The 25,348-nt window shown below is 34.2% G+C and overlaps 1 protein-coding gene and 1 pseudogene across 4 annotated transcripts in view; one reads left to right on the forward strand and one right to left on the reverse strand.

Moving 5' to 3' along the window:
* The window catches only part of Epha6 (EPH receptor A6), an 891,558-nt gene that overhangs the window by 65,348 nt on the left and 800,862 nt on the right, over positions 1-25,348 (forward strand). The gene's annotated exons all lie outside the window — the stretch shown is intronic.
* On the reverse strand, positions 1,153-1,941 carry LOC104876554 (annotated as a pseudogene).

The raw sequence follows: 25,348 nt of genomic DNA on the forward strand, positions 1-25,348 counted from the left end.
TTTGGTTTTCTGAGACAGGGTCTCACTATGTAGTTGAGACTGACCTGGAACTCACTATGTAGCCCAGGCTGGTCTCTAACTCACAGTGATCCTCCTGCTTCAGCCTCTGGAGTGCTGGGATTACAGGCGTGCACCATCACACCTGGCCTGTGAAAGTTAATTTTTTACATTTAAAGGTTAATTTTTAGGTTTCAGAATTTTGGCACTTACCTTTCCACAGTCTGTTAGGTCATAATACTGCAACAGGTTAGACTTTGGTAGAGTAGTTTCTCCTTATAAGAGGTATGACAAACAGGAGGCTCTTGAATATTTTTTTTCAAAATCAATAATATATGATGTGTTTTATTTTTTCGCATTAAGTTTATGGTACAGTTTAGATATACAATACAGTTAGATTCATCATTGGAGTCTCATAACTTTACATAACGTTTCTTGCTTCTTGTTTTTCCCCATTTCCCTTCTTCCTTCAACCCCAACCTTCTCTATTTACAAGGACTTTGTTTCCATGTTTTTCCTTTTCTAATTTTTTTTCTTTTCCCTTCTTACCTTTTCCCCTACCCCTCACACTTCCCCCACTCCTTTAGACCTTTTTTTCCCCTATTACACAATATCAATTGATCCTTATTTACACTTTGGCATATTTCAAAGTGTTTCTTTTCCTCATCTTTGACAGATTTTTCTTTGACATTTATTTTAAGGACCTGGTAGAGCTCTCAGAGGTAGAATTCATGAAAGTGTGGAGCTTCTGTGACTACATCCCCCTGATATTTTTAACTTTATCAGAGTGTTCAGGCTGAGTCATCAGGAATGCAATAATTACAGTTTAAGTTCCTCTCCTGGCACTGATTCCTGCAGTGTTTTTTTTTTTTTTGTTGTTGTTGTTGTTGTTGTTTTTACCAAGGTAATAAATGTTTATAATTTCTTCAGATTTGCATAGTACCTTGTGAACTGCAAACCACCAAAATACATTTCCAGTTATATTGTCGGTCACCAAAATGGAAAGGGGAAACATTAAATTGTGAGAATACACAATGTTCTCATTAAGGCAGTACTGATCCCAGACAGCCACATATCTGTCCCCCTCCAAATGCTTCACAATGCAAATGCCCCATTTTGAAACACATTATGAAACATTCCAGCATACAATATTTCCTAAATTCTCACGTGTTCTTCATTTTCTGATTCGTCTGGTGAACTGGGAATAGAAATTTGGTCATAGACAATGTGCCTTCCTTCCCTTGTCTGACCAAAATTTGAAGCAGTCACATTCATTGCAAGGCTAACACTGGCCTTTGCTTCTTCGTCTGAAGTGGCCACATTAAGGATTGACCTCAACAAGATCCAGTGCTGACAGCAACCTGTAGTGTGTATTTCTTCACTAATACACATGCCTTCTCCATAGGTCAGTCCCCCTACCACAGAGGTTCCTTTTGGCATGAGCCAGCATAGGGTCAAATGTGTCAATATCAAAGCTCTGGTGGATTGACCTTTATCTTTTGCCAATCAGCAGGTCAGATGTCTGTTACATCACCTTCTTGATACCAAGTTGATCAATGTCTCTTATGGAAAAATACTGAATATCATAGTTCTTTAAAATAAAGTGTTCCAGAGGGTCCACATCTCTCAGGCAATACTAGGGGAAGAAATTCAAGGTTTGATCCAGGAAAAGACTTGGGAATGATGATATCTTGTCCTGTAGTTCTCTGAGGAGAAATGCAACTGGCTGTCTCTGCAGATTTCCTGTTGAAGTAGTGAGGGTTGTATTGATGCCAGCATGGACATCAACCCAATGGCAGGAAGGTCTGGGCAGTGCCGGGCATGGCCACTAATAGAACCAATTGCAAGGCTGTGATTTCCTCCCACAGTGACACCATCTGACACCACTCTACTAACCACCTCAGTCAGTTCCTGGTTAGTGAGGCCCACTGAGCATCAGTTCATTGGTGTGTTTTTGCTCTAAATTGTGATTCTTTGTATTTCTCTGTATGTTTCTTCAACTTTTGGAATAGTTGTTGGCCTGTGTTTTCACTTCCCTTCCTGATCTAAAAAAAGTTATTGATTTTCCAGTTCATTCACATTTTTATTTTTGGTGAGGAAAAAGCAATTCCTAGCTCTACACATGGTAAACTAGAAAAAAAAATACTACATTTTCAATAATCACACGTGTAATTTGCTACATTTGCTTTAGTAAAATTATGATTTTACTTAATTTCCTCTAGCCATCTATTACCATGAGCTGTATGAAATTCTTTACGTATTAATTTAGCTTTGTCATTATTTGTATAGTCAGCTTTATTTTCAACTCTCTTCAGTCAAAAAAACTCAAGCTTTTATGGTTTTATTTGCTTGAGATTTTTGTCATTACATATTATAAATAAATACATGTAAGAAGAGTTTAGAGATTTCCTGTGATGTGAAGGTTGAGTCCATAAATATCTGTGTAAAGTAAATAACTACTGTGTTATAGATGCCAAAAACTGAACCTGACACAGGATTCAGAACTTGCCCAAGTTTGTGCTGATATTAACTAAAGGCAGTGGTATTAACACCAGGGTCATATCAATTCCAACTTTAGGACTTTTATAGATTGTAAATAATTATGGATTAATATTCAACATTGATTCTTGGTATGGAAGGAATAGATTGTAAGACTGATCATGTATAGACATAACACGGTTTGAACTACAGAGTTTTATGTAAGAAGATACATAGTTATTGAAAAGTATTGTAAGTGTTAATTGAGAGGCATGCCCCTTCAACCAGGTGCCATAGAGAGTAGCCCAGACACACTGGGGCCAACACAAAGGTGTCTGTGTATGTCCCCCCACCACAAACAAGAGAAAGAGGGGCTTTCTGAAGCTTCTAGATGAAAATTGAAGCCCAGTGGAAAAGTGAACAAAATTTCTGCAATAAAAGCATGCCAAACCACCATAGTTGATAAGTCAGAGGGACCAGCATCCCACATCAGAACCTGGTCTAACTTCCGGGGAAAAACAGCTGGAACCTTGCAGAGTTTGACCCAGCAGGTCAGAGATCTTAACTTGGGCCTTGTAGACAGAAATCAGCCTGAATATCAGGGGACAGCTGCTGGCTTGTTAAGACTAGTTAGCTTAGACCTGCACACTCCTGCCACACTGTCTATTGTATCAACAGAGGCATACCCTGAAGGAAGCCCTCTATTTCTATTTGTAGTTTTTATTTTCACAGTAATATTTTTCATTTATCTTTAATCATTTAAATATTTTATTCATCTTTTTCATTTCTCAGTTATTTTCCTTTTTTATCTTCCTTTTCTTTTCTTTCTCTCTCTCCCACTCTCCTACCTTCATCTCCATCACTCTTGCTTTTTGTTCCCGTTGCTCTCTTAATTCAAATTTATTTTCTTTCTTCTCCTTTTCCTCTCTTTTTCCTTCTCTCAGTTGCAATTCGTCTTAAAAGAAAGTGATTACATAAAAAAGCAAACAAAAAAATAAAGTGATTACAGTCTCTAGCCTCCCTATTGCTTTAGTTTGTTCTGTTTTTGTGTATATTTTGTTCTGTCTTCTCTTCAACAGCTCCCTACCCTTTGTGTGATCTTCCTGTGTCCTCTGACCTCACTTCTAACTTTTTTCTATCCTATCTATCCCTCCCTCCACAACTCCTTCTACATCCCCCTCCTGAAGGCCAACATTGCTATATTGAAGAGTTTATACACTATAAACATATTTTGAGCTAGTCCTCAATTTTGATTTAATTCATATAATTAAAGGTGATAGATTAATACCTTCCACAAATTGTCATTTTCTAAGCTGTGCTTTATGCTGTTGTGTTGCTGATTCTATGACTTAACTAAGGTGATGTGATTCATCTAATCAGTTGTCCTCTCTGGCATAATGAAAATGAGTTTGTCTCAGAGACATTAAAGACTCCAAACCTAAAGACCAGCTATATCTGGAAGATCGAAGTACTAACCCAGGAATTAAACCAAGGACAGTATCAGTGACAAAAATAGAAATGAGAAGGCATTTAAACAAGACACAACCAGACTTCCACCCCACCAAAGGTAAACTCTGGGGGAAATGAGATGGAAAAATGTAACAGTCAATGATCTGAACAACCTGAACTGATAGCACAGGGAGTAAAACACAGATAAATGAGGCTCTAGAAAAATTCAAAAGAGAAATAATTTCCCGAACAACCACAGAGATGGTGAGAAAAATGAAAGACATGATTAGAGACTCTGGAACAGAAACAGGTAAAAAAAATAGATGAGCTCAGGACTATGATGGAAACCATGAATGACCAGCATAGGAAAAAAAAGGAAACCTTGAATGTCCAACACAGGAAAGAAATGGAATCCATGAAACACATTCAGACAGGTATGCTGGAGACTAAAAACTCTATAGAAAGCATTCACAGCAGGATCAATGAATGTGAAGATAGAATTTTAGATATAGAAGATAGGATTGCAGTCAGTGATCATGAAAAGAGAGATCTCTTAAGAACAGTAATGGACCATGAGAAATCAATCCAACAACTCCTAGGTGATGTGAAGAAGAAGAATATAAGACTGATAGGAATCCATGAAGTAGCAGGAGAAAGTACAATTGGCACTTAAAAAAAAAAATATTCACAGAATTAATGACTGAAAACTTCCCAAACGGGGGAAGAATTTGACATACAGATAATTGAGGTATATAGGACTCCATCTACCATGATAAAAAAAATCTACACCTAGAAATATAATAATCAAGATCTGATAAACCCAACAGAAGAACAAAATACTACCAATAGTTAGAGAAAAGAAACAGAACACAAAGGAAAGCTTATCAGAATCACAGCAGATGTTTTCAACATAAATGCTCAAGTCACGGAGAGCGTGGAGTGAGGTATTTCAAGTCCTCAAAGAAAACAACCTCCAACCTAGAATGATGTATCTGCAAAACTATCCTCCACAATTGATGGGGAAATAAGATACTTCCATGACAAAGAACACCTGAGAAATGTCATGAACACCAAGCCGGCACTCCAAAAAGAAAATGAAGACCACTCCATAAGGGCTAACAGAGCAGATATACCAGGTAAGGCAAACAATTAAAGGGAGAAAGGCAAAAATAAATGAATCAACAGCAGGAAAATAACACAACAATGAAAAGTCAATACATAGCAGTTATAACTATCAATGTTAATGGCCTCCATTCACCAATCAAAAGAAACAGACTGGCAGAATGGATTAAGAAGCAAAATCCTACAATATGCGGTATAAAAGAAACCAACTTGGTACACAAAGAAATTCATGGACTGAGAGTAAAAGGATGGAAAACATTTCTCCACATGACAGGAGCCCAGAAAAAAGCAGTGGTTGTTATCTTCTTTGCAGACAGAATAGATTTCAAATCAAAACTAATTAAGAGACAAAAAGGCCACTACATCCTTGAAAAGGGAACAAACAATATAAGAGGAAGAAATTACAATCATAAATATATATATATATATATATACATCAAATACTAATGCCCCTAACTATACAAAATAAATATTAATAAATATGAAAAATGACATAAGCACTAATACAATTGTAGTGGGGCACATCAATACTCCACTGACACAAATAGATCATCTGGACACAAAATCAACAAAGAAATAACAAAACTGAACTTAGTCTTAGAACAAATGGACTTAGTAGATATTCACAGAGTGTCCCACCCCACAAAATCAGAATGTACATTATTTTTAGCTGCATATGGGTCATTCTCCAAAATATACCACATGCTAGCTCATAGAACATGCTTAAGTAAATGTACAGGAATTGAACTTATCCCTTGTGTATTATTTGACCATAGCATAATTAAACTAGACATGAATAGCCTAAGAAACCACAAGAACGTCACAATTACATGGAAGTTAAATAGCCTGCTGAACAACCATTGGGTCACAGAGGAAGTTAAAGAAGAAATTAGACAGTTTCTATAATTAAATGATAATGCCAATACAACATACAACATACAGGAATCATTGGGACACAGTGAAATCATTTCTATAAGGGAAATTCATAGGAGTACATTCCCATACTAGAAAAACAGTGAGCTCAAATAAACAACTTAATGCTTAACCTTAAACTAATAGAAAAAGAAGAGCATGAAAAACAAAAATCTCATACAAGGGAGGAAATTATATTTCAGAGAAGAAATTAATACAATGGAAACTAAGAAAAGGATACAAAAAATGAATGATTCAAAGAGTTGGCTTTTTGAAAGAATAAATAAAATCAGTAAATCCTATCCAACCTTATCAAAAAAAAAGGAAAGAAGAGGCTCAAATTCATACAATTAGGAATGAAAAAGGTAAAGTCACAACATACACACATGAGAAATCCAGATCATCAATACCTACTTTGAAAACCTACACTCTAATGCAATTGAAAATACAGAAGAAAAGGAAAGATTCCTAGACACATATGAACTTCCAAAATTGAACCAAGAAGATATAAAAAGTCTAAATACCCCAATTACATTCAACAAAATTGAAAATGTAATTAGAACATTACCAACAAAGAAAAGTCCAGGTCCGGATGGTTTCACTGCTGAATTATACAAAACATTTAGAGAAGAGCTATTGCCACTACTTTTTAAAATCTTCAATGAAATTGAAAGGGAAGCAGTACTTCCAAATTCATTTCTGGAAGCAAGCATTACTTTGATTCCCAAACTAGGGAAAGACCCAACCAAAAAAGAGGACTACAGGCCAATCTCCCTAATGAACATAGATGCAAAAAATCCTCAGTAAGATACTGGCAAACAGAATAAAGAAAATCATACACCCTGACTAAGTCTGATTTATCACAGGAATGCAAGGATGGCCCAACATAGGTAAATTGATAAATGTAATACACTACATTAAGAGAGTTAAGGACAAAAACCATATGATCCTCTCAATAGTTTCAGAAAAAGCATTCAACAAAATTCAACATACATTCATGATAAAAACCCTACAGAAAATTGGAATAGATGGTCTTTATCTCAAGCTGATAAAGGCTATCTATAAAAAACAATAGCCAATATCATTCTAAATGGTCAGAAAACTGAAAACCTTCATGCTAAAATCGGGAACATGACAAGAATGTCCACTGTCACCACTCCTGATAAATATAGATTTAGAAACATTAGCTTCAGAAATTAGACAAGAGAAAGATATAAAAGGAATAAAGATAGGAATTAAAGAATTTAAACTGTCACTATTTGCTGATGATATGATGCTCTATATGGAATATCCAAAAAAACTCTGCCAATAGACTGCTAGATTTATTTGACAGATTCAGTAGAGTAGTGGGATACAAAGTCTATACTCAAAAATCAATACCCTTCTTGAACACAAATAGCAGACTCACTAAGACAGAAATTAGGGAATCAATTCATTTCACAATAACATCCAAAGAAAATGAAATATCAAGAAATCAAACTAATGGAGGAGTAAAAGAACTCTACACTGAAAATTGCAGCACTCTGAAAAAAGAGATAAAAAAGGATATAAGAAGATGGATCCTTTGCTCCTGGGTAGAATCAACTTAGTGAAAGTGGTCATACTTCCAAAACTTCTATACAGATTCAATGCAACCCCTATTGAAATCCCAACAGTGTATTTCACAGATCTTGAGAAAACAACCCAAAAATTCATTTGGAACCAGAAGAGACCTAGAAGAACAAAAATCATTCTAGTCATCAGAGACATGGCAGGGGATATCACAATTCCCAATTTGCAAAATCCTACAACTTGCACTATCCTACAAAGCCACTATGATAAAAACAGTATGGTACTGCAAAGAAACAAGCCCAAGGATCAATGGAATAGATTAGAAGATGCAGAAGTAATACCAGACATACTCAGCTACTTCGTCCTTGACAAAGCAGCCAACTATCCTCACTGGAGGAAAGATATCCTTTATAATAAATAGTGCTGCAAAAACTGGCTTTCAACTTGCCAAAGATTAGAAGTAGACCCTTATTTTTCACCATGCACTGAACACAACTCCAAATGGATTAAAGATCTAAATATCAAACTAGAAACACTAAACTTGAAAGTAAATTAGGTAGAATTCTCAAAGACATTGGCATAGGAGAAGACTTTAAGAACAAATCCTCAGCAGCATGAGAACTTGAACAAAGAACCAACAACTGGTATCTCATCATATTGAAAAGTTTTTGCGATGCAAGATAACCACTATTATTACTAAGAGACATCCTACAATGTGGGAAAAATATTTTACCACCCACTCCTCAGACAAAGGACTACTATCTAGAATATATAAAGAACAACAACAACAACAACAACAAAAACAACAACAACAAAAACCCCAGATTTCCCCAAATATAAAGATCCAATTCAAAAATGGGTATCTAAGGGCCAGAGATTTAGCTCAGTGGTTCAGTGGCCTGCACTTGGTTCAATCCCCGGTACAAAAAAAAAAAAAAAAAAAAAAAAAGGGGGCATCTGAAATGAACAGAAATTTCTCAGACAGACAAGTAAAAGCAGCAAATAAATATATGAAAAAATGTTCCACATCACTGGTCATTCAAGAGATGAAGATGAAAACAACACTGAAAATCCACCTCACCCCACAAAGAGTGGCTGCTATCAAGAAATTAACCAGTAACAAAAGCGGGCAGGAATGTGGGGAGAAAGGAACCCTTCTCCATTGTTGGTGGGAGTGTAGACTGGTGAAACCACTGTGGAATCAATATGGAGATACCTCAAACACCTAGGATTAGAGGTTCCATTTGACCCAGCTATACCTGTGTTGGGTATCTTTCCAAAAGAATGAAAAGAATCATACCACAGTGATATATGTTGTGCACCCATATTTATAGCAGCACAGTTTGTAACAGCTAAAACTTGGAAAAAACCCAAATGTCTGTCAACTGGAGACTGGATAAATAAGCTGTCATTTTTCTGTAAAATACTGTACTACTCAGCCATAGAGAATGGAAAACTAGAAACTTTTATAGCTAAATGAATATACATTGAGGCTATACTCAATGAAATAGGATACACTTGATAAATACCAAATAGTTTTTCTGGTGTGAAAAACAAAGTGTAAATAAGATTCAGATAGTATAATTGAGTGTGTGAAATAGGAAGATAATGGCTAGAGAGGAAGTGAGAGGGGGAAGGGAAAGGAAATAAGGGAAATAAAAAATGTGAAAAAATGGAAACAAAGTCTTTGTAAATAGGGAAGGGTGAAGGTAGTGAAGGGAGTGCAGGGGTGTGGGGAAAAGACAAGAACCAATATGTATCATGTAAACGTACAAGGTCTCAAAGATAAACTTAGTGGAAAAAAAGTGTTAATTGATCTTTGAAAACATAAGGTTGTCTCATAGCTAAAGAATAATTATGCACATTTACTTGGTTAGTGGCATAAGAACATTTGGTATCCATTTAGATTGTTTCAATAGTTTTTCATTTTAGAACTATAATTTTTCTTTATGAACCAAAGACATATTTCTTTAGTGTGTCAAATTTAGAGTTTTTGTGATGTACGTATAACTATGACTTTATTATCTATCTGTTATTGGTCACTCACTAAGTATGAAATATAGACAAATATAGTCCAAAAATATCTCATAGAAATAGGTACACTAGAAATATTGAAGTACTTCTCATTCTAAAATCATCATCAGTGTGAACAAGAGCAAGAAGCCTGCTGAGAAGTATCAGTTCTGGTGAATGATACACTCACCTACTCCTTCAAGCATATCTTAGCAGGACAATCCTGGGCACATAAACTGAAGACACCCATTTCATTTGTAACAATCTACCTATAACTTCTCACATAGTGTTTCCATGAACAGCTAAACAAATCATATTCTGCATTTTGTAATTTACTATTTCTCAGTTAAAAGCCAGGAGGAGTACAAACCAGAAAATTGTATCTTAAAGATGCACTTAAAGGCGCACAGAAAAGGGTTAGAGTAGGAGTACATGGTATATCACTCATGTGCAAGAATCAGTTCAAGGAGAATGGGGGAAAACAGTTAAGGGGAAGCTATTGAGTTAGAAGAGAGTAATGTAGAAGAAAAGCTCTGAAAAAAGGACAGTGTGGAGTACTCAGTACCTGTAGAGCTGTGTCACTACTTAACCTCTACATTGAATTCTTAGGTATTAAAGTGAATTATCAGATTTGACCACTATATAATATATATGTATGCTGAATCTTTATAGTGTACTCTGTAAGTATGTCCAGTTTCATGTCAATTTAAACAAAAGTGAGTTATGTTCATTTAGACTACTAGATTGTAAATGTAAATTGAAAAATGAATAGTAGTGATAGGATTAATATTTATAATAATAAGGAGTGAAACAATTTTAAAGCCAGCCAGGAAAAATGAGAGATAGCAGAAGGTAAAATTTCCTTGAACACTGGAAAATGTCAATCATCCAGAGCTGCTGGATTTTTCTTATCAGCTTGTGCATGGGTAAATGTCCTCCCCTGCATGCAGGCAATGTAGAAAATAGGTGAATGAATGTGTATAGGTTATTAGGGTCCATAAAATTTTAAATATTTAATACACAGGCAGCTATGATATGTGTCACTTCTCCCTTTACTATCTCAGTGCCTTCCTTCTTCTGTAACATCCTCTGAAAATAAAATGAATCATTGCAAAAGCATGTATTGTAAAATGATCACATTCATTCTGTGTTAAAGAAGAGAAGTTATGGAAAAGCAAGTAACCATGACTTTGGAAATCAGATATAAATTATTTATTTCTGTGAATATGTAATTAGCCTCCTGCTTTTTGTGCAGTATGCATGGAATTCATTTTTTGGTCATTTTTCTGCTCTTTAATGTACAGACTTGAAAATGTTTTCCTTTAAACATGTATTTTTTTAAAATGATACAGGCTTCCTTAAGCCAAATCTTAACTTATCTAATAAAGTTTTCTTTATTCTCTTTGGTTTTTATACTGTTACTTACAGAGCTTTAACTTCCCATCCCCTATTTACAAGAAAATTTTCCACATTCTAAGTGAGTTCTGGTATTGTAAAATCAAAGCTCAGATTGCTTTTTATCAATGTTTTATAATTGTTTTAGAATCATTAGAAATATTTAGAAATCATATAATTTATAAATGAGTCTACATCTAAATACAAGGGCATACCCTAAGAGGTTGTTATTCGAAAGCTTAATTATATGCAACATATTAGATTAGATATTTTGATAAATTTATGTATTTACTATATGTTACCAATTTATTGTTATGCCCCACAAGCAACTACCATATCCTGTTCATTCTACCTCCTGAAGCTCTTCTAATCAGTCTGTATAACTAGTTTCACCCTCCATTCTGTCATTAGTTTGACTCCTCATTATTTCTTCTCCAGTTTAGCATGCTACTATATCTTAGTTGTGCACCTGCTTTGATTCTTTCTCCAATTTATTTGCTGGTTTTTAACACACCCCTCAATTTGCAGTCAGAGCTGATGTAAAATAAAGGTCTTGTCTGTCCGTGTCCCTACACTACTAAGCCCTGTTCCTTTACCTACTGTTTAATTTGTTCTCTTTCTTATTCTTCTGAAAGTCTCCAACCTTGAGCCACTTCCATCTTTCAGCTTTACAAAGCTGGTAGTTTCTTCCATTGACTTACTTCCTCTTGTCTATAGATATAGGATCTTGTTGAGTCTGGAAAGAGCTCTTTTTATCTCTTCTTATTTTAACTTTCTTCATCATCCTTTCTCTTCCTGGTCTTTTAAGGCACAAAAGACTCTTTCCTAAAACATTTATACTGCTAAAGGTTTAAATAGGAAATACCTTCTTCCAAGACACCTGAAATTCAGTGCCTGTCATAGATCTATCTAAATCTCTACTAGATTGTGACTTGGAATAGTGTATTGGCTGTTTCATATTTATGTGAATTGGGGAAGCATAATGACTACTTTATCTGAATTGCTCATTAAAATTGATCAAATAGCTAAATAGATACACAACACTTTTGGAAAAACTATTGGTGAAAGGCTGTATTTTGCAATTTTCATTAGAGATATAATGGTTTAGAACTAGATTTAGGGAGAATAAGCTGTGAAGGAAAAGAAAAAAGGAGTATGAAAATTGAACTATGCACTTATTTTTCTTGAGCATAGGTAGAAAATTTTATACATATTTTTGTATTTTAGTCTAGTTCATTTTCTTATTATCAATTTCCTCAGTAAAGTGGAAGTTTAAAGGTAGAAGGGGAGGTGATTACTTAAAAAGACTATAAAAACTTCTAAGCTATTTAAGCAACACTAATCAAGACATAATGCACTTTCAAAGAATTAATGACCAGTTTAGAACAGTTGATGATCTGAATCACATCTGGGAAATATTAACCCCAGAAGGTTATTAATCCTGTATCTTGTTATTAAGATGAAAATAAAAAGTAGACCATATGGATCTTTAATGGTTGATAGATAGACTGCAAATTTTAGGGAATTTATATTAACCAGTCATGCTTACAAAAATCATAGGTCAGTGTTAAATGTTAAGTTTTTATAATCTATATTCCATGCAATTAGTATTTTGAAGTAATGTACCATAGGGAGCAGAATAGGTTGTTAAAAATGGTTTGACTTTGTTTTATTTCAGCAAAGCAGAACCTGTTAGCTAATAAATGAAGTACTAAACTGGTCTCTATCTCCCCCATAATTAAGCAATATCTACAAAAGTATTTCAATGAAATTAAAGAAGTGTTTCAGTTAAATGCATGAAACTAGAATACATTACACTCATAAACACATACACATTTCTTTCGATTATTCGTGAATTTTTGAATTGTTTTAAGGGGTAAATTTAATATGTATCATTCATTTAGAAAGCTTATTTAATGTTACTAATTTAATCAAATTTTATGGTGACTTTAAATATAATGGTACCTTGTTTATTAGAAATAATATCTTCATAGTTACAAGTTTGAAGTATCTGTAAATTTCCATATTGTAAATCCATAGTAAATAAATTTGTATAACCAACATACTGGAGTTACTTTCTATTTTTTATTCCTTCTGTTGATAAATGCTATACTAATTGTTTAAGCGACCATAAGCCCTGATTTGCCTAAAAGAGTTCTAGTTTACTTATCTTGACCTAGAATGATTGCTACTTTGCTGTGTTCATGATGAAAGTGTAAGGTGAATCATTGTGGGGTGGGATGCACACATGCTATTCTATGCTTTGGCCCAAACCTGACCCATCATTCCTTATGGTGCACTGGCCAGAACTAGCCATATATCAGTTCACATCAGTAAGAGTGCAGTATTAAGGAAAATTCATGGAATATGAATATATTTACTGTACTGCTGACTAAAATTTCAGAACTCATTTTTGAATTTTATGACTCATGGGGGTTTTTTGGTTCTTCAAGAAGATATCCAACTATTAACCCTTCAATAATGCCATGTCATAAACCTTCCAGTTTATTCTCACTTTCTTCTAACAGCTCTTCCATGATCCTTAATTCCTCTTCTCCTTGTAGGTAAAGCAGAATAATTTATTAGTATTGTATTTTTACAATAGTGAAAATTTTAATTTTAGTATATATTTTAATTTGTTAATCACTTTTATCCAGTGTAGTCTTTAGCCTGGCCCCGATTTTATTCCAGTTAATGTGTATTTACACATTTCCAATATTTCTGTTTGGTACTTTTGCTATTATCTCTCCTATCTTTTTTTGTTTCATTTTATTTTGTCCTCTTTATTTGTATTTATTATATGGATGATTTTATTTTGTTTTACTGGGGATTGAGCTCAGGGTCTTGGTACTGAGTTAGATGCTCAGACTTTTAAAACTGTATATATTTATGTTTTTTTGAGACAAAGTTTTGCTAAGTCAATGCATTGCCCTGACTGGGCTCAAACCTTGTGATCCTCTTTCCTACCCCCAGACTTTATTTTAAATTTTTTATATAGAGAAGTCCTTTTCCATCATCTTATCATTTATGTCTTAAATATACTTATTGATCTTTTAAGATATATTTTGAAATTATTTTCATCTATATATACTTTGTATTTCAATGATTAAATGTATTGGTTAACTTCCATTGGCTTAAATTTATTTAGGTTGGTTCAGATCCCTGTTGCCAAATTATTTCTGCAGATTACTCTGTACCTATATTTGTTTGTGTCACTTTCTTGTCATATGTTAGAGGACAGAGAAATGGAGTAAAATTTGCATTTTAAGTGTGAACCCTGACATTGACACAGAATGCATTTTAGGTTCGGGACCTATAGGAAAAATTAAACTATCTGCTTCCACCCTCAATCTTTAAGGCCTCGGTGGGCCGATGCTAGTGAGATCTCCTCCTTGCTTTGAATTTGAGTTCATTTTTAGCATGACCATACAATTTTGATTTTTCAAGTTTTACCATTTTTCTTTGTCAGAAAAGAGAAAGGTCATCAAAGTAAGAGGTTACAATATACTTTTAAGGGAAATATTAACTTTTGTAATTTTTTAATTTTAGAATGGAATAGTAACTGCCATCTGTTAAAATTTTTAGAACAGCCTCTTTATAAAGCAGCGTTCAATATTATATTTTTAAAAGACTGTGAATATTATTTCCGCTTTTATTTACTAAATGATATCACAAAAGCAAAATAACTCTTTCCCCAGATATCACTATAGCATTTCATGAGAGGTCATTATGAAAATATGCTTCATTTTTATTGGAATTAAGAAATTTTATTGTTTTTAAAATACATTTTAATGTGATTCCCTGCTAAGGTCTCCACAGATACCAACACATTTTTAACAAAATTTTGTACAAATAGCAATGGGGATTTAGTGTCAGTAGCCAACTATAGTATGTGTTTTATATGAACTTTGCAGTAAACACATTATCAGTGATACTTAGTATTAATCTCGCTATGTCATCCTCAGAAGACCAATTTATTTCATGTAGAATCTGTTTACTCATGATCTTGTTTTAAAACAGATGTTGTTAGTACTAGTATTTCATCCTGTCTCTTCTGTTCAGAGACTTTGTGTGTAAGAACATAATATACAGGTCCCTTGCGTCCTGTTTTCTTCTTTCTGTATAAAGTAAGAGTGTTATGTATGTGTTTTATTCCTCACCAGATATAAAAGGAAAGTCTAATGCAGCTACACGTAGGAAAAATACAGAGGGGAGGTGCTAAATAAAATTGAAGTGCAGTTTACTGACTTTTTGTAAAACTCTTCTGAAGTGAATTTAAAAAGTTAATAATTATTTCCAGGCATGTTGACTGACATTGCAAATGATATAAAAATAGTAATAAAAGCAAATCTCAGCAGTAGGATATACAAATTTAGTAATTTCTACTTTTGCTATGGAAAAATAGTATAAGGAATGAATGGGTCCTCACTGGTGAAGTAGCTAATGCTGCTATTTAGTCTCAGTTATTAAAGAATAATATTTTATCTCTCAAAACCTAATTTGTAAATCTTAAAATTGCAGAGCCTGAAAGTGAACAAAGAGGGAAACAGTGATATTTAAATTGTTTTATTTGATTTGGATTTTTTATTGAATATGCTACAGTTATTTTATTGTAAATATTGCTAAAGAATCTATTGAAAATGAAATTGTACAATGACATTTTGATATTGCTAAAGAAAGAAAACATCTGTTAAAAATAATGCTGCATAGTGGAAATTGAACCCTTAAGTGGGACATTACCTCAAGGTAAAGTGCAGTCTTTATATATTATATTAGTAAATTTTGAGGTACTGTAGTAAAATGTTTGAGGCAGTTAGCTTATTAAGAGACAAATTAACTGGAGATTTAGCTCAGTGGTTGTGCTGCCTGCCTAGCAAGGGCAAGGACCCGAATTTGATCCTCAGTGTAATAAAAAATTTTTTTTAATTAAAATTTACCATAATGAATTAAATATTATTCTTGCATATAGATCTTTTTTATTCCAGTTAGATGGACTACTGCAAATTAAATTAAATGTTAATAAAAATTAACAGAATATCTCTGAAAGTACTTGAAAAATAGACTGATTTAAAAAAATTTAAACCAACATACTACCCCTTTTGGGGAAAACTATCAAAATTTTCCTTTTCATATTCTTGGTTTCAAATAAATGAATATTCAGTAATATAAGATCATCATGTTGCGCATCATTTATACTAAAGGATACATGGAAAGAATATTTCAGGAAAATGCTATTGAGTCTTCAGTTATAAGAAAAAGAATCAAAGTAGAGAGAAAAGATAGTAAATATAATGAATATAGAAGTACAGGAAATCAGAAACAAAGGATGTCTTTTGAAAAATAAAGAATGTGATTATGCCAATAAGCATAGAAAGAGAGGTTTGATTTTGGAAATTATTCATTATCTATAGAATGAATGCTACTGGATTCAAAACTTTACATAAAGTGATTTTGCCAAAAGAATAGTCTGTGACATATGGGAGAGCAATTAAATATCCTATTTGTTTCTGTCATATTCCTTCAAAGACTGATTTCAAAAAGTTGTTTGTTATGAGAGAGAAGACAACTGATTAATGACATCTTTATTTAATCCTCTCACTGTTATGCAAAACCTATAATGTTGGTGTGAAAAAAAATGGAAGCAACTGGAATATCGATAGATTGTCTCATTTTGATTCATTGAACCCAAATACATTAACCTAACAGGCTAGATAAGGAGTGTGACTAGACAGGAACCAGTGGTCAATGGTGGGTCTGACTACATATTTGATTAGGAAAGAACAAATATCACTTCTGTTACAAAGGAGGGGGCACTTGATGAGTGAACAAAGGATACTAGGAAAGTCTAAAACTTATGGAGAAAGAGGCTTTCTGTAAGACAAGATAGTATTTGTCAATTTACAATGTTCCTAATAGCCAGGAGAAGGTCTGCATCATAAGTAAATCTAAGTGGAGTAACTGTCAGCCCAAACATTTGACTGTGCTCATGAGGAAACAGCACATATATTGACTGTCAGAGAGGAAAATAGGTGGATTTATTTACAGAATTGTAAGGATAGTCATGATGTAGATACACTTAAATGGAAAAATTTATTTCAAGGCTATGTATTGTGTAAACATTTTTGTGGAAACAATGCCATAAGTATTATATAATCATAGAAAAATAGGTGAGAGTCTTCTTGTTTGTTATACTATGGTAAACTATTACTTCCTAGATTTGGGATTAGATAGAAAAGACTCTGCAAGGTGACCTTGAAAAAAGAATTGAGATAGTAGAAGATATTCATATTCAATTCTTTATCTTTCATTCAGTTAGTTTATTGGTACTTTTTAGGAATACAGTCACATTCATCAGTGGTATCTTATGCATTTACATGATGTATTATTATCTTGATTCTTATGTTTTGCAAATACCCCTGCCCTCTCTTCACCCCTCTACCCTTCCCTATTTACAAAGACTTTGTTTCCATTTTTTCCTTTTCTCATATTTTTTATTTTCCTTTCTTCCTTTTCCCCTACCCTCACCACTTCCCTTACTCCTGTAGCCCTTTTCTTCCTATTTCACATTATCAATTATACAATTTGAACCTGATTTACACTTTTAGTTTTTCACACCAGAGAAACTATGTGGTATTGACACACCTGTGTCCTATTTATTTCACTTAGGAGTATGGCCTCAGTGTGCATCCAGTTAACTATAAATGTCTATAGTTTCTCATTCTTTATGGCTGAGTAGTACTCCATTTTATAGAAAAACTTCATCTTTATCCAGTCTCCAGTTGTTGGGCGCTTGGGCTGTTTCCAAGTTTTAGCTAATATGAACTGTGCCATTATAAATACGGATGAGCATATAACACTGTGGTATGATTCTTTTAATTCTTTTTGGAAGATACCCAGAAGAGGAATAGCTGGGTCAAGTGGAACTTCTAATCCTACTTGTTTGAGGTATCTCCATGCTGATGTCCACATTGGTTGCACCAGTCTGCACTCCCACCAACAATGAAGAAGGTTTTCTTTCTCTCCACAACCCTGCCAGCATATGTTATCGGTTAATTTCTTGATAGCAGCCATTCTTTCTGGGGTGAGGTGGAATCTTAGTGTTGGTTATATCTGCGTGTCTCAAATGACCAGTGATGGTGAACATTTTTTTCATATGTTTGCTGCTTTTACTTCTTTGTCTGAGAAGTGTCTGTTCATTTCAGATGCCCATTTCTGAATTGGGTCTTTATATTTGGGGGATGTGTTTTTTTAATGTTTCTTATATATTCTAGACAGTAGACCTTTGTCTGAAGAACAGCAGTTAAAATTTTTTCCCACATTGTAGATTTTGTTTTAGCTCTGTTGTTGCTTGCAGGGCAGAAGCTTTTTTAAAAGATGAGATTCCAATTGTGGATTCTTTGTGCTAGTTGCTGTGCTATGGAGTATTTGTTCATAAATTCTTTTCCTATGCCAATGTCTTCAAGCAAGTTTAGTGTTTCTGTTTTAATATTAAAATCTTTAATTCACGTGAAGTTTATTTAAGTGTGTGGTGAAAGATAAGGGTCTGGCTTTAATCTCTGACAGGTTGAAATCCAGTTTTTGCAATGCCATTTATCTTTTCTCAACTGAGGATGGTTGGCCCCTTTGTCAAAATGAGGTTGCTCATTACATCTGGAGTTGTCCATGTATCTTCCAGTCTATTCCACTGATCCTCGGTCTGTTTCTTTGCCAGTGCCATGCTGCTAATGCTTTCAAGAGAATTTGTAATCTCCTGCATATCTGTTTGAATCTGTTTCATGGATTCCATTTCTTCCTATGTTGTGTTTTCATGGTTTCCATTTCATTCCTATGATGGGCATTCATGGCTTCCATCATGGTACTGAGCTCATCTATTTTTTTTTATCTGTTTCTCTTCTAGTGTCTCTGATCATTCTTTTATCTTGCTCACCATCTCTGTCCTTATCTGGGAAATTATTTCTGTTTTGCATTTTTCTAGTGCCTAATTCATCTGCTTTGTTACTTCCTATACTATCAGTTCAGCGTGTCCAGGTGGTTGACTATTAGACTTTTCCACCTCATTTCCCCCAGAATATGCATTTATTGAGCAGGAAGTCTGGGTCTGTCTTCTCATGTCTATTTTTTTTTTTTTTTGGTACTGTCCTTGGTTAAATTCCTGGGTTAATACTTTGATCTTCCAGATATAACTGGTCTTTAGGTTATGTGTTTCTGATATCTCTGAGACACTCTCATTTTCATAATATCAGGAGGGAAAATTGATTTGATCAATCACAATAAGTACCTTAGCCCAAGTGATATAATTAGCAACAATAGTAACATCAAGCACAGTTTAGAAAATGACAGTTTGTGGAAGTTATTAATCTGGCATTTTTAACTGTGTGAATTAAATAAAAATGGAGTAACAGCCAAAATGTCTTTATAATGAATAAGCTCTTCAATATAGAAACTTTATTCTCTGGGATTGGGACTTGGAAGGAGTTGGGGAGGAAGGGCTAAGTAGGTAGGATAGGGAAATATTAGAAGCAAGACAAGAGGCCACAGGATGATCATGCAAACTCTGTTAAGTTGTTGAAGAGAGGAGGAAAAAACAGAAAACAGCATATAAGATAGTAGAACAACCTAACAGCCATAGGGAGGCTAGAAATTGTATTCACTTTCCTTTAAAACTAGTGACAATTGAGAGAAGGAAAAAGAGAAGAAGAAAAAAGAAAAAAATTGAGTTAGCACAGGAACAGGAACAAAAGGGGAGAGCAATGAAGAACAAGTTGGGAGAGAGAGAGAGAGAGGAAGAAAAGGAAAAAAGAGAAAATAAAAAATTTAAGAGAAGAAAAAGATAGGTAAAATTTTTTAAATTATTAAAAATAAGAGAAAATATTACTTTGAAAATTAAAAAAAATGGGTCACCTTCAGGGTATATCTCTGCTGACACAATAGAGAGTGTGGGCAGGAGAGTGCATATCTAAGTCAATTAATCTCAGAAAGTCAGCAGCTGACCCCTGAGTGTCTGACTGATTCCTGGCTGAAAGGCCCAAGTTGAGATCTCTGATGTCCTGCTTGGTTGAACTCTGCAAAGTTCCACTGCAAGTTTTAGCTACCCTTACCCTGAAGAAAATCCATGTTCCAAGGGGAGGTGGTGATCTCTCCAACTTACCAACCATGGTGGTCTGCTGTGCCGTTATTGCACAGATTTTCTTCACTTTTCCAGTGGACTTCAATTTTTCCTCTGGGAGCCTGAGAGAGGCACTCTTTCTCCTTGTTTGCTTCTTCTCTATCATCTGGAGCTCAGATAAATGGCCCTTCTGCCCCTCTACAGTGCGGATCCTGGTGTTAGTATGGTGCAATAGCCAGAGGCTCACCTGGGGGAGTGGGAGGACTGTATAGGTGTGGAAACAGGTGGCCTCACCAGAGTGTCCTTTGCACTGCTGGGTTCTGCAACTACTCTCAAAATTCTGTATTTTTTATAACGAACAAAGAAATGCTTAGACTACTAAAAAAGTTTATAGCTGATATGATAAAAGTAAAATTAATTATAATTGACCTTATGAATTAATGTGCCACTGTGCCAGACACTTATAATATATGTAAGATTCATAATACTAAAAGAAAGCTACCCCAAATACTTACTTATGTATCGTACTTACAAACAGATAATGGAGCCATAAATATCACCTGTGGTTTACTACAGACAGTCTGGATAATTAAGCCATTGTCACAGGAAGTACTTCTTATATAATATAAGAATATTAATATGTATCATGTCACAACTAACGAAGACAGTGAAAGGTAGTCAAGACGTGGAACGGACTGGTGCAGTGAGCATGTTCAGCATCCTTTAACATTTTGTGGGATTCTGAATTCTGAAGCTTGGGCACACTTGCTCCTAGATTGAACAGGTATTTGGAAGACAGTAATTTTCTAAAAAAATGTATCAGCATTAGATAAGTATGACACCATAACCTCCCTAGTGAGTTCAAACAGAGATAATTTAAAATAGGAAAACTCCCTCAAAGTATTAGGAAAACTGGAAAAATGAAAAGCGAAATGACCAAGTGGCCATGCATAAAATCAGTAACTGCAGAAAACTACTTTCCTTCCTGAGGCTGTAAGGTAGAAGGAGAAATTGATTGCTCAGTGCTTCAGGACAGTGCTCAGTGGCTGTCCCTCCACTTTTCAGGAAGCAGAGTCACAGACACACTGATGTTATAGGAAGCCTGGTGGCAGAGTCTGGCTGCGTCTCTTGGACTCACCTAGACCGCTGCTGGAGTCCGTATCTCCGTTGCTCCTGCAACATTGCCTGAAGCCAGAAGAGCCAGTGAGCACTGTGTCACGCAGACTTGAACTGACGCTGCCTCTGCTGATTCAAATCCAAAAGAAGACAAGTGCCTTCTCCACTCTCATTTTCAATCTCTTGTTAACAGAGTCTTGGGGGAAACTGGGTAACATCAGACTTAGGAAATTCTACCTACATGCCTGTACTTGATGTTTTCATATAATCAACAAGCATATTTTGACCGTCTACAATGTGTCAGGTATATTTTAAACATTGGGGACTCAAAAGTCAAAAGACAAAACAGACAAGCCTCTGCCTGTGGTACTTACATTTTAGCGCAGAGAGAAAATGAATATATAAATTGCATGAATATTCTGTATATATTAAAGATATAATAAACATAAAGTGGCTATAAGCACTAAGAAACCAATCAGATGGTGAAGTAAGAGCAATAGACTGAAGCTGGACATCTTATAAAAAAGAAATATTAGAGCAAACTGCTAAAGAAAAAGAATAAGGAGACATTTGGGTGTCCATAGAAAAGGGTTTTCTGTAGAGATTCTACCTAGAGTGAAGCCTGTCTCTTGCCTCACAAGCACAAAGTCCGATGTTTGATCCCCAGTACAAAAACAAATTCTTTTTTCAGCCAAGTGTGATGGTTGGTACCTATAATCTCACCACTCTGGGAGGCTGAGGCAGAAAGATTGCAAATTTTAGCTCAGTCCAGCAGTTTAGTAATTACCAAGATTTTGTGTCAAAGTAAAAAATAAGAAAAGGAGTGGGGATTTAGCTCAGTTTGAAGGCTCTTTGTTCAATTTCTCAGTGCTGCCTCCTCAAAAAGAAAACAGATAAAACAAAGAATGATATTTTTCAAAATTGTCATCACTTCTTGTTTTAATAAACTCATAACTTTTTGCAGAGTTAAGAAAAAAATCTTCATAAGCAATATATTAGAATCAAATTTTCGAGATACACAAGGAGATCACTGGAATCCTGGGAGATTAAAATGGAATTGTTGACATTCAGAGATGTGGCCATTGATTTCTCCCCAGAGGAGTGTGAATGCCAGGACTCTGCTCAGCAGAATATGTATGGGGATGTGATGTTAGAGGCTTGGGGAAACCTGGTTTCCCTGTGTTTTGCTGGCTCTATGCCTAACTTGACCACCTTTCTAGAGCACAACAAAGAACCCTGCAGTGTGAAGAGACAAGAGACATTGGCTGTATACCCAGATTTGTCTTCTCACTTTGCTCAAGGTGTTTCATCAAAACAGGGCAGAAGATGTTCATTTCAAAATATAACAAAGGGAAGGCACAGTATTTATGGCCATGACAACTTGTATTTCAAAAAAGAATGGAAAAATATGGGCAAGTATGAATATCAGAATTCATGTTATAGTCAAAATAAGAATCAGATTTCCTTATGTTATAATTTATACAGGATTAAATGATTTGTAATGATGTATTATAATAAGCTCTGAGTATGTAAAAAATTTTAAGTGTTTTTTAAGGGAGAAAGTCTTTATAGTTTGATTTTTTTTAAAGGTGCCAAAATAAGGACATTTTGACTGTATCACCCAAAAGTCTTAAGTATATTTTACAGCAAAATGATATACTTCCCTGGGACTATTTGTGTGAATATTCATAGTTTACAGTTATTAGAGAGACTTGTCAACTTCCTTTGTAGTTGTCAGTTAGTATATAGTTGGAAGTAAATTCAGAAAGCCAAATCAGATGTTTATCTAGAAAATGTTTATCTAGAAAACTGTTTTCTGTAAAATGTAAAATCAGGACAGCTGATGTAGGTATATGTTTCTCTGACCCATAGGACTTGAGAAACCAAATCTACACTAATATGTTATCAGAGTATTGACTATTTACTCAAATGGAGCAAGAATTATGGCTTATGAATACCAAAAGAATTAATCATAATTAAGGTAAATTGTAAGAAGATCACGATTAATATTCCTAGAAACTCTACTGATATCAATTTATTACTTGATTCATATACATAATATACTCCTGTTTGAAAAATTCTGTTCAGAGGGCGCAGAAGAAATTAGTAGATATTTGTCATGATTCCAGAAGTGTTAGTATTTCTAAATTTACTGTGATATATATAAAGTTTCTAGCAAATAAAATAATTACCCATTTAAAAAAACTATATTTCACCTGTCAAACTAAAACTAAACAGACAATATAGACAAAGGACACTAAACCAATGTTCTTGCTGATGTTCACATGACCTATAATAACCATGTTATATACTGGAAAGTGAATAGATTCCAGAAAATATAAAACTAACTGTAGCTTTGTATTATTTTCTAATATTATCACTTATGGGGATCTTGTTAGGGGGATGCAAAAAAGCACATGCGACATGTTCTTCAAGGTGTAATTGCCTAGTTATTAAAAATTTGTGAGAGAAAAAAATGGCTTTGAAATTATGTAAACTTAATTGAATATATGATACCACACAGTTTCACAAAATTACAGATGTTTTGTGGTAGCTCAGATCTTTTCAGAGTCCAGATTGTTAAGATCTTTCCTTCTCTGTAAATCTGTCTACTTTTTTGCAAATATTTAATTTTAAAACTAATTAAAATACTTTATTTTATTTTTTATTGAGTTTATTGGTACATTTTAGGTACACAGTACAGTTACATTCATTGTTAGGCTCTTGTACCTTCACATGACAGGTCTTGGTTCTCATTTTTTCCCCTTGTCCCTGTCCTCCCTTCACTCCCTCCTCCCCTCCCTATTTGCAAACATTTTATTTCCGTTTCTTCATTTTCTCATTTTTTTCTTTTCCCGTATTACCTTTCCCCTACTCTTTCCACTTTCCCTACACCTTTAGCCCTTTAATTAAAATATTTTAAATGAGAACTGGACAGTTCTTCCTTTTTTTTCTATTTTGTTGTAATTTTAAGTCAGAATTATGAGTCTGAAAATGTAGTTGCTCCATTTCACATGGCTTACTCATACAATATCCATAATTACTCTGGGTATTGTGAAATACATATTTAAAACAATCATATGAATTTTGGGAAACTTTAACGGTGCTGCCAACTTTGGAAAAAGTCATCCTAATTTTTTACTGTGTTGAGTTGGCATTGTACAGAAATGGGCAACCATATTGGTCTAGAAATGTTAATTTATTTTTATTTTTATTTTTTATTTTTTTTCCATGCGTACAGGGGTAACACATCATACTAAATATGTAAGGCCATATCTACGTGGGTTTGATTACAGAAACTAATAAAGTATTCTCTAAATGATGAAACAAAGAATAAGATAAGACTATAAGAGCAAGAAGCAATTTAAATATGTTCAGGGACCATTTTCATCTCCAGAATTAAGGATTATTTTAATGTTACATCATTGTCTTTTCTCTTTTGCTTTCCTTTTTAGTTTTATTTTAGGATTCCCTATTTTTAATGTTCATACAGAGATTTCTTTAACTGAATGAAATACCGAATAGTTTCTCTGGTGTGAAAAACTATAATAGTACACAGGATACTAATGAGATAATTAATAATGTGAAATAGGAAGTAAAGGGCTAAAGGTGTAGGGAAAGTGGGAAGGGTGGGGGAAAGGTAATAAGGGAGGGGAAAAATATGAGAAACTGAAAAAATGGAAATAAAGTGTTTGTAAATGGAGAGGGGAGGAGGGGGTGAAGGGAGGGCAGGGAAAAGGGGAAAAAATGAGAATCAAGACCTATTATGTAAAGGTACAGAATCCCAAGGATGAATGTAATTGTATTGTATACCTAGATTGTACCAATAAACTCAATAAAAAGAAAAAAAATAATCATATGAGATAATATTATATCTTCCTGCAAAGAAAATGAAAATTAAGAGTAATAAATTTGTCCAAACCAAACTAGTAGTTCACAATTTGATAGTATTGATTTGTAGTATGGTTAATGTACCTAAATTGAGATATCTAATACTTTTTGTTACTTGTAGCAAAGCTTTTAACTTGTAGGAAAACCTTATCATTTAAGGCTATTCGGTATTCTCACCCTATTTTTCTATTATTTAAGGAATTTCCAAGATTGATGATTTCTACAGAAGCCAGAAAAAAGAAATTGTTATTTACCATATATGAATCTTTTAAATGTAAATTTATAAATTATAAATTATAGGTTAATTATAAATTTACA

Source organism: Fukomys damarensis, unplaced genomic scaffold (genome assembly GCF_012274545.1).
Source record: "Fukomys damarensis isolate Sample0158 unplaced genomic scaffold, DMR_v1.0_HiC HiC_scaffold_24, whole genome shotgun sequence".
NCBI classification, from domain to species: Eukaryota; Metazoa; Chordata; class Mammalia; order Rodentia; family Bathyergidae; genus Fukomys; species Fukomys damarensis.